The sequence below is a fragment of the Beta vulgaris genome, chromosome 6, assembly GCF_026745355.1.
Source record: "Beta vulgaris subsp. vulgaris cultivar EL10 chromosome 6, EL10.2, whole genome shotgun sequence".
NCBI classification, from domain to species: domain Eukaryota; kingdom Viridiplantae; phylum Streptophyta; class Magnoliopsida; order Caryophyllales; family Amaranthaceae; genus Beta; species Beta vulgaris.
The window spans coordinates 35127614-35138117 of record NC_079207.1 but is presented as its reverse complement, the minus strand read 5'-3'; positions in this window follow the sequence as shown (position 1 = coordinate 35138117).

The following is a 10504-nucleotide window of genomic DNA, read 5'->3' as shown; positions in this document are numbered from 1 at the left end:
AAATAGAAGCGTTACACTATAAAACTAGCTGATAAGAAGTGTTGCCAAACATCTAATAGAGTGTTACATATGCTGATTTAAAATGATACATAATATTTAACAAAGTGTTACTATAAGTCAAGAGATGACATAGAAAATGCTACTATAGACGAAAAAGTGTTACATAAAACATTATTAGTAACACTACGAAAATGCTACATTAGTTTAAAAAAAGTGTTACGTTAGAGAATTTTGAGTAACACTTGAGAAAGTGAAAATTGGCATTGAAAAGTGTGACCTTAGAGAATAGGTAGTATGGGCAGATGTTTCACTTATAAAAGTGTTACATATGACCTAAAGCAACACTTTTAGGCCTTTAAGTAACACTTTTGGGGTGATACTTTAGGCCAATTATGCACTAGTGATATATATATATATATATATATATATATATATATATACACACACACACACACACACACACACACACACACACACACACACACACACACACACACAACACACCACACACACACACACACACACACACACACACAAACACACACACACACACCACACACACACACACACACACACACACACACACACACACACACACACACACACACACACATATATATATATAGACACACACACTAAGCTAATCTTGCCCTAGTGGTCCAACCTCAAGGTTAGGGGGTTGATCCCCATTAGGGGCACTTTGGGAGAGGTTTTTCCCTTACCACCCCCTCCCCCCAATCTCAGAGTGTCTGCCTGCAAACGCATGTCGAGTTAGCCTGCGAGAGGTGTCGGTTTGGCAGGGGCCTTCATCTTACCCTGGGATTCCTAGTAGGGACCCCAAAAAAAAGATACGCACACACACACACACACACACCACACACACACACACACACACACACACACACACACACACACACACACACACACACACACCACACACACACACACACACACACACACACATGATAAGTCGCTTATATATATAGTTTTTAGATGCATTTAAGTTGCATTTTAGAGCATTTAGTTTCATATTTAGGTTCATTGTTGCATTATATTCTTAAGTTATGCTTTTCTATTCCTATTCGGTATGTTTTCTTGTTTTTGATGAATTTCAGGCATTGAAGACTTATTTGGAGTATGATTATCTAAGCTTAAGGATTAGGAGCACTTGGAAGGAAGCTACAATGCATAAGGATCGTCATAGATATTTTATAGTACGAATTTGAGTGAAATAGAAGCGGAAAATCATTAGAAGAAATGTGGTAAAGGAGTCATGTCAACTCTTCTGATCATAACTTTTGATGTGATTCTTAGAATCGAGTAATTCCATCATATTTTGAAACTAGATTAGAAGAGCTTTCCAACGATAGGTGGCACGCCCCGAGGAGACTTTTAGTCAAGGAGTTATGTCTTTCGGAAGATTGCACTGATTCTGCTGGAATATGCCACGCGTACGCGCGGATCACTAATCCGCGTATTAATGATTTATTTAAGATTTTCCTTATCTTGTAAATTACTTTCCAAGTCATATTAGGTTATTGAATATTTATTTAGATAGGTTTTCATTCTTTCTCTCTCTACCTCCCTCTCACGTTATTTTAGGTTTTAGGTTTTAGGTTTTAGTTTTCTCTCTTCTCTTTCTCTCTAGTTTTTAGGGTAAACCCTAGTTTTTATTCTTTTTCATTAATTCATGAGTTCTATTAGTTCCTTTCATTGATTTCTTTAATTATGTTTTTCTCTGTAGATTTAGATTTCATTATTTATCTCATGATAGATTAGTTTCTTTTATCTATGGTTAAGTTGAACCCTAGTATGATTTAATTCATGATTGTTTCTTTTAATTCTCATATTAATTGTTAATTGTTCTTGCTCAATTAATTGTGCATATTCCAATACTAGATTAGGGATAATTAGTATTGCTATGATTCCATTGTCTTGATCACAACGGGAGTTGGATTTTGACGGATTTGAGTATTTCAATTAAGGGCATGAAGTTCTCCATGGGAGTAGGTAGAATGGATTGTTAGGAAGTTAATGTGCCGTGTAGGTAGAATGCATGATTCCACGGGAGTAGGCTTGAATGCATATTACATAAGCCATAGATACTCGGGAGAGGTTTATGGTACTTTATAGGGTGTACTTTTCCTTGTGAACATTTAATTTATTAGTTTGGGGTAGAAATTATTTTGTATTATTTCGTGCTAGTGGGGATACTTAACTGTAGGGGCTTTTATTTATATATTGATTAGTATAGTTAATTCGACCATTATTCTTGATATTAATCTCCTTTAGTCTTACCATTATTTAAGAACTAATCATAGAACAAGTTTCTCTCTGTGGGATCGACTCTGACTTACCCTACTACATAGTTAGGAGGATTAGTTAGGTTATTTATTTTTGTTAGGTGCGCGACACGCCTATCAAATTTTGGCGCCGTTGCCGGGGAGACGGTTTTGTTTTAGTTAGTTTTTTATTGGTGAGACTAAATTGTATATATTTATTTTCCCCTTTTTGTGAATATTTTATTTAATTTTTTTAAATTTTTTTTTGTATCATGGAGTCATGCTATTTTGATGATGGGGATAATTATTTTGCTAGGCAACATAGTAATAATTTTTGGAATTCTCATGTTTACAGTTTTGATGCATCATATCAAAATCCTCCCAATTTTTGCATGAGTTCTCCTGAATTACTTCATATGTTCTGTGAACCCCATATACATGTTAGTAATTCTAGAGCAATTTTTTCTTTTCCTCGGTATGAGAATGAAGTGTTTTGGAAGTATTATCATAGACTTGGTGATTTTATTGGTCCTAATCATGGAATTGAACTGTGGGATATGTGTCTAGTGATTTATGAGGGGTTAAATGAAGAAACTAGGATGGTGGTAGAATCTATGTGAATGGAGGATTTCTATTCCAATCGCCTGATTATTGTTGGGATTTAATTGAGTGGTTGGCTAGGGATACTTATGAGTGGGAGATGTCTTTATCTGCTTTTTTACCCCAAGCTTACATGACACCACCATTAGTAGATGGGTTTGACCTCTCTTCCCAATTTGAATGTCAATCTGCTCAGAATTCTAACCCCAATTCGTTTATTTATGATGATAATGAGGGGTGGATAATAAATGAGAGCTATTGGGATGATGAAAAGATTGAAAGAACGACTAATGTGATGGATGTTTTTGCAGGAGGAAGAAGCCATGGTTGAAATTTCCTCTTTGAGGAAAGTCAAGTTGAGCGTGAGGTGATTTATGAGTCTTTATCGGTACCACCTACTGTTTTTGAGTCTCATGTTCCATTCTCTGAGAAACTTGATATTATATCTTCTTCCCCTATATTATATCCTCCAAGGACCTCCATCGTTCCTTCTTTCTCCCCTTTTGAATGACTTTCGTGATAATGTAAATAATGCACAATTCGTTTCTTTTCCTTCTTTTGAGTCATGTAAAAAGACTAACGATTTTTCTTTTTCTTCTTGTAAATATAACTTTTCGATTGATTTTTTTTTTTTGTAGTTTTAATAATTTTTTAGGACTAACATTTTTCATTTTTCCTTTTCACTGTTATATGATATGCTCTGAGATGTTTGCAGGAACATATGATAAGCTTCTTCGAGCATTGAACTATTATGAGTGGTCTACTAATCTCAAACGGTCATGCAAGACCTTAAATTTGCGCTTTTCGGGAGGCAACCCGAATTTTAACTTAGTTTATTTCTTTTTTTTTCATTCTTTGTGGTTGACTTTTGGTGTGTTGTTGGTTCTTGTGATTGTAGGTGGAAATTGAAAAGAATATTAAAGAAAACAAAAAAAAAAAATTGAAAAAAAAAAAAGTCAGCACATTGCCCTGCACGCAGTTCTTATTTCTCAGGCGACACCTTCACCAGCCTCTGCACGACAGTGACGTCAGCATCACCAACGATCACTACGAACCGACACACACCGCACCACCATCGGACCACCGGACCTCTCGCGTGTCTCCCACCCGCCGTCACACACCGCACCACCACTCGTACCGGATTTCTTCGCCGCCCATACGACGCTAATTGCGTAACACCACCAGAAATCCAGTGGAACCCCACCTTCGTCTTCTCTTCTCATCAACCACCGCATCCCCTTTTTTCCCTTGTTTCAATCTTCATCCTCCAAACCCCCTACTCTCTTCACCATTTCTCTCACAAACCACCGATGCCAGACCACCGGCCTTTCTCCTATCCGCATATCTCCACCACCATCATCACAGCCTCCGTCTCCTTCACCAGCCGCACCTCCGGCAATCAGCCGCCACCACTGTCAAGTTGCCTACATTGGCGCAGCAACACACCACCATCCCCTCTCTGTATTTTTTTTTCCCGCCTCGCACCATACCGCCGTACCACCAGCGCCCCCCTACCATTGAACACACCTTTCGATTCTTTCTTTCCTCCTTTTTCTTTTATTTCTTATTAAAGAAAACAAAAAAAATGAAAAAAAAAAGTGTCGTGTAATAGGGTGTACTAGTATCCTTAATTTCCTCCTTTTTCTTTATTTCTTATTTCTCTTTTTCCTTTTCTTTTTGTATTATTCTGATTTTTCTTTTCTCTTTTCTATTTCTTTTCCCTTTTTGTGTTTAATTTCTTTTGTTAGTATATATTTTTTTTTCCCCAATGGCTTTCTAATTTTTTTTTTATTAATGATTCTTATAGGCTTCTTTCAAATAGGCATCAAATTGGTCCAAGTTCGCCTTCGTGAAGCATTATGACATGATTTTTGAGCACATTTGACTTTTCTCCCCAATTAATTGGGTAGTAAGCATCTTTTCTCACTCCTAATTGTCATTAATGTTCATCTTAGATTTTTGCTTGGATTTTTGTTTTGCTGCCATCTTGTTGAGAATCTTGTACATTGATTGAATTATTAGTTCGCCGGATTGTCGGGATTTGTGTATATTTGTGGTGTTGTGGCTTTTGGTGGGCGACTTTGGTGATTTGCTGATCCAGGAGTTGGTTTTCGTTTCTTTTCTGAACTGGTTTATGCAGTGAGGGCACTGCATATTCTAGCTTGGGGGAGGAATATTCTATCTTTTATTGCTTTTTAGTGTAGATTTCATTGCTTTCGTAGGATGTTGCACGGTTTGTACTGCTTATTAGGAGTGGGAGTTTACGTGTAACCAAAAAAAAATGTACTGCTTTCTTAGTTGCATTAGCATATTTCATCTCATATTAGATTTCATCTTATTTTAGTTGCATCTATGTGACTACTGCTAAGACTTTTTGAGAACCTTGTTGATATTTTACTACATTTGTTAAGTGTCACTCATCTTGTTCATGATACTTCATAGCATGATTGTTTGTGGTAAGATTGATTGATCTCTCTCTGGCTCGATTTAATGTTACTATGCAGACACCCTTAACATAAGTGAGCTTTTGTGCCTATAAACTGACGTATCCGTGTCAGTTCTATTCTTTTATGTGTGATTAGTTCCTCGTTGCTGCATTGATCTTGACTTTGACTTGGTACTTCTTGATATTTGATAGTGCATACATTTTGATATGATTGAGGCGTTTCATTTGATGATCTTAGCTCCAGAGTTATTTCTTGTTTCATATTATCCTTCCTTTAGCCCCGCTGAGCCTTTTCTGACTTTGTTTGATTGTTAACTACATTATAAACCTTAGCCTCATTAGATTCTTGTCCCAAGCCTAGCTTGGGGGAGCGAGTATTAGTTTTGGTTTAGTTTATATTGAATTGAAATGCTCGATTTGTGGTTTAGAAGGATGGAAAAATATGTTTAGTGAGCTTTGAAATTGAATTGAAAGTGTGAAAAAGAAAAAAAAAGAGAAAAATGAAATGAAAAAGAAATGAAAAAGAGTTTTGAATAAAGCGAAATAAAAAAGGGTTATGATTGAATTTCTTGAGTGAAAAAGGTTGTTGATTATATTTGGAGATTGTTGGTTGTTGCATGGAGTTGTTATGACCTTTCATGGTCATGTTTTCAGTTATATGATGCTCCCCCTTCTTGGTTTTTCCACCACAATTCCCAAATTATTTCCATACCTTTAACCTCAGCCCCATTACAACCCTTAAAAGCCCTCTTGATCATTATGTATTGTATTGTTGAGTATTAAGTGAGTCAAAAAGTCAAAGTTAAAGAGTATTTGCTTCATCTGAGTCGACTGATTTAGGTTGAGAGTCATTATTTAACCCTTAAACACATGAGAGATTTGAGTGCACATAACTATAGTGAGGTCTGTCATGTTTGGTTAAATCCAGTTTGGGAGAGATGGTTTGTGGTATGATTGGAAAGTCGATTGCGATACATGATATGCTATGCGGCTTTGTTCGAGATTGTTTCGACGCTTGGTTCATGTAGTGATTATATCTCTTGTGTCTTCAATTGAGTGTTTAGTCCTGTTGTAGTCCTATATTGTAGGTTGTCTAACTTTTCCAATGTCTATGTCTTATTGCTTGAGGACAAGCAATGGTTTAGCTTGGGGGAGTTTGATAAGTCACTTTTATATATAGTTTTTAGATGCATTTAGGTTGCATTTTAGAGCATTTAGTTTCATATTTAGGTTCATTGTTGCATTATATTCTTAAGTTATGCTTTTCTTCCTATTCGGTATGTTTGTTGTTTTTGATGAATTTCCGGCATTGAAGACTTATTTGGAGTATGATTAGCTAAGATTAAGGATTAGGAGCACTTGGAAGGAAGCTACAATGCATAAGGATCGTCATAGATATTTTATAGTACGAATTTGAGCGAAAACGAAGCGGAAAATCATTAGAAGAAATGTGAAAAAGGAGTCATGTCTACTCTTCTGATCATAACTTTTGATGTGATTCTTAGAATCGAGTAATTCCAGCATATTTGGAAACTAGACTTGAAGAGCTTTCCAAGATAGGTGGCATGCCCCGAGGAGATTTAGTCAAGGAGTTATGCCTTTCGGAAGATTGCACTGATTCTGCTGGAATATGCCACGCGTACGCGCGGATCACTAATCCGCGTATTAATGATATTTATTTAAGATTTTCCTTATCTTGTAAATTACTTTCCAAGTCATATTAGGTTATTGAATATTTATTTAGATAGGTTTTCATTCTTTCTCTCTCTACCTCCCTCTCACGTTATTTTAGGTTTTAGGTTTTAGTTTTCTCTCTTCTCTTTCTCTCTAGTTTTTAGTGTAAACCCTAGTTTTTATTCTTTTTCATTAATTCATGAGTTCTATTAGTTCCTTTCATTGATTTCTTTAATTATGTTTTTCTCTGTAGATTTAGATTTCATTATTTATCTCATGATAGATAGTTTCTTTTATCTATGGTTAAGTTGAACCCTAGTATGATTTAATTCATGATTGTTTCTTTAAATTCTCATATTAATTGTTAATTGTTCTTGCTTAATTGATTGTGCATATTCCAATACTAGATTAGGGATAACTAGTATTTATGATTCCATTGTCTTGATCACAACGGGAGTTGGATTTTGACGGATTTGAGTATTTCAATTAAGGGCATGAAGTTCTCCACGGGAGTAGGTAGAACGGATTGTTAGGAAGTTAAAGTGTCGTGTAGGTAGAATGCATGATTCCACGGGAGTAGGCTTGAATGCATATTACATAAGCCATAGATACTCGGGAGAGGTTTATGGTACTTAATTGGGTGTACTTTTCCTTGTGAACATTTAATTTATTAGTTTGGGGTAGAAATTATTTTGTATTATTTCGTGCTAGTGGGGATACTTAACTGTAGAGACTTTTATTTATATATTGATTAGTATAGTTAATTCGACCACTATTCTTGATATTAATCTCCTTTAGTCTTACCATTATTTAAGAACTAATCATAGAACAACTTTCTCTCTGTGGGATAGACTCTGACTTACCCTACTACATAGTTAGGAGGATTAGTTAGGTTATTTATTTTTGTTAGGTGCGCGACACGCCTATCAACACACACACACACACACACACACACACACACACACACACACACACACACACACACACACACACACACACACACACACACACACACACACACACACACACACACAACACACACACACACACACACACACATGCATACGTACATACGTACATACATACATACGATCCCACACAGGCGCACACACATACATACATAAGGTAGCTCAACTAAGATTGCATATTAAGATATCTTAAAACATTTTAGTTAATTCTACATAAGTAGGCTGGCTATACAATTAACTTAAGATTAGAGATTGCAATTATTTTGCATTAAAACTGACTTGTGCAAAAACTATTATGTATTTCATTTTAAGTTAGTGAAGGAGAAAAGTCCATATACATTTAGAATTCTAAAAACCCATCAAATTCAATCCCTAATGTTACGTAGCGTAAAACTAGTAATTCAATACAACAATTCCCAAAAAAGGTTCTTAATTTGGAGACTTGTGCAACAACATCTGGACTCAATTCCCAGTCCCGAGCTCCGACTAGCAACCTGCAAAAAGGGACCCACCTAGGAGTTTTGGGTGGTATTTCCCCCTCTGAAGATTAAGTCAGGTATCAAGGATAGGAAGGAACTTTTAGAGAGAGAAAGTAGGGAAAGAGAGAATTTATGGCAGAATAACAGTACTATCCTCTGAAAAACCTACCTTTTCCCTGATTTCAAGGACTATTTATACTGTTTGAAATGACTGATGTACCTTGATGTCACCCTAATAAATTTGAGAGCATCTGATTGACTAAGCAATAATATTACGACACGTGGCAAGTGTTGATTGGTGAGTACACCTCACTCTTTTACGGAATGAGGCTTTAACTGGACTGGGCCTAAGTACAATTTAGGGCCATAAAGGGTGTTTTCAGTACATCTTATCCTCAGAAAAGTGTACTTTAGCCCATACAACCTGCTGATCCATGTACTTTTCCTACATAAGAGAATGCCACATGTAGGGCCAAGATGGTGCCACGTGTCATGCCTGTAGCCATTGATTTTCAAGCTACAGCACCTAATATGCCTCAGTTTCATCCACTTCCAGCAATTGGACTCCCTAGGTCCATCAAATTTTATATCCATTACTCTCCTTAGGCCATCAATTTCCCATCGAGTTTATGTCCATTAGGGGTCTAAGAAAATTTCATTTCATCTACATTAGGTCCATTAGAGGTCCATCTAATTCCACTATCCTTTAAGTTGGTCCATTAGGCTTATTAGGATCCCATCAATTCTGGATTTAAAGTCAATTGAGCCCATGCGTTTTTTGAATTCCAAAGTCAACAAAGTGTTATGCATTGTGTAACCTGTTTTCATTTACAACTCGATTCACTCATATATATATTTCCATCCTCCAAATTCTATTTCACATTTTCAAAAAATCAAATACAAAAAAGGTACAAAATTCTTAAAACCAAAATGAAAATTTTACATATTCTAAGCCCATTCCATCTAAAACCATCCAAATACATCATTATAAAGCTCATCAATTAAAAAATTTTATTCCATCAAGTCAAAAAAGGCCCATCATACGTGCATATAAACTTAGTTAAAATCATATGCATATAATTCATAGGCCTATATGCATCCATATAAGCCCAATATATCCAATCCATCTTATAAGTCTATACGTCCATTTGCATCAATATAGCCCAATTTTTAATATTCAATGTCAATGACTGGATGAATTTAAAGGCTTATAGGTATTGTATAGGTCTAACATATCCAATCCAATCATATGCACAAAATGCAATCGTCTAAACCTAAGTAGATATGCATATGTGCAATCTATTCAATCCAATATGTTTTCATGCATTTGTGAAGCCACATGTCCAATAGGCAACCCTACAAGTTCAAGCCCATGTCGACCATATCCGCGTAAAGACCTGTTTTGAAACCTTTTTGTCATTCGAAATGGTGGTATTGATCCCATTCACTTTTGTGGATAGACAATGGCATTTGACCGATTTCGATACAAGTCCGACCTAAGTTAAATCCACCCTCTTCACTGACATTTTAATTTTTCTCCTATGCTATTTTGTCTGTCCTCTAAGTTTCCATGATGTCCTCCCCTCCCCCCTCCTCCATCGGCGACCCCACCCCCACCTTGGATTGGAATTTAATTTCCATGCTTCCCGAATAAGTTTGAGGAATTGAAATTGGATTTCAATTTTCATGTTTCCTGGACGAATTTCAGGTATTGAAATTGCAATTCAAAAGCATAATTTAATTTCTAAAATTGAAATGAAATTTAGGTTCTTAATCACTATTAAGTCAACCTCATTTACATTCAAGCCAAAAGAATTTTTTTGCATGTATGTTAGCAGTAGAGGATCTAGGAATTTTGAGATGGTGGTCCCAATATAAAATCAAATAGACTCATTATTACTATATTATTACACTATTGATTTTTTTTAACTACTTGCAACGGTTCCTATTTTAGGAAGTTCTTTATTACTTCCATCATTAACATTATTGGCAGAATATTATCTTTTCTTTTTAGCATATAATGATTCTTTTTTTATCTCTCTATATCTCTGTAGT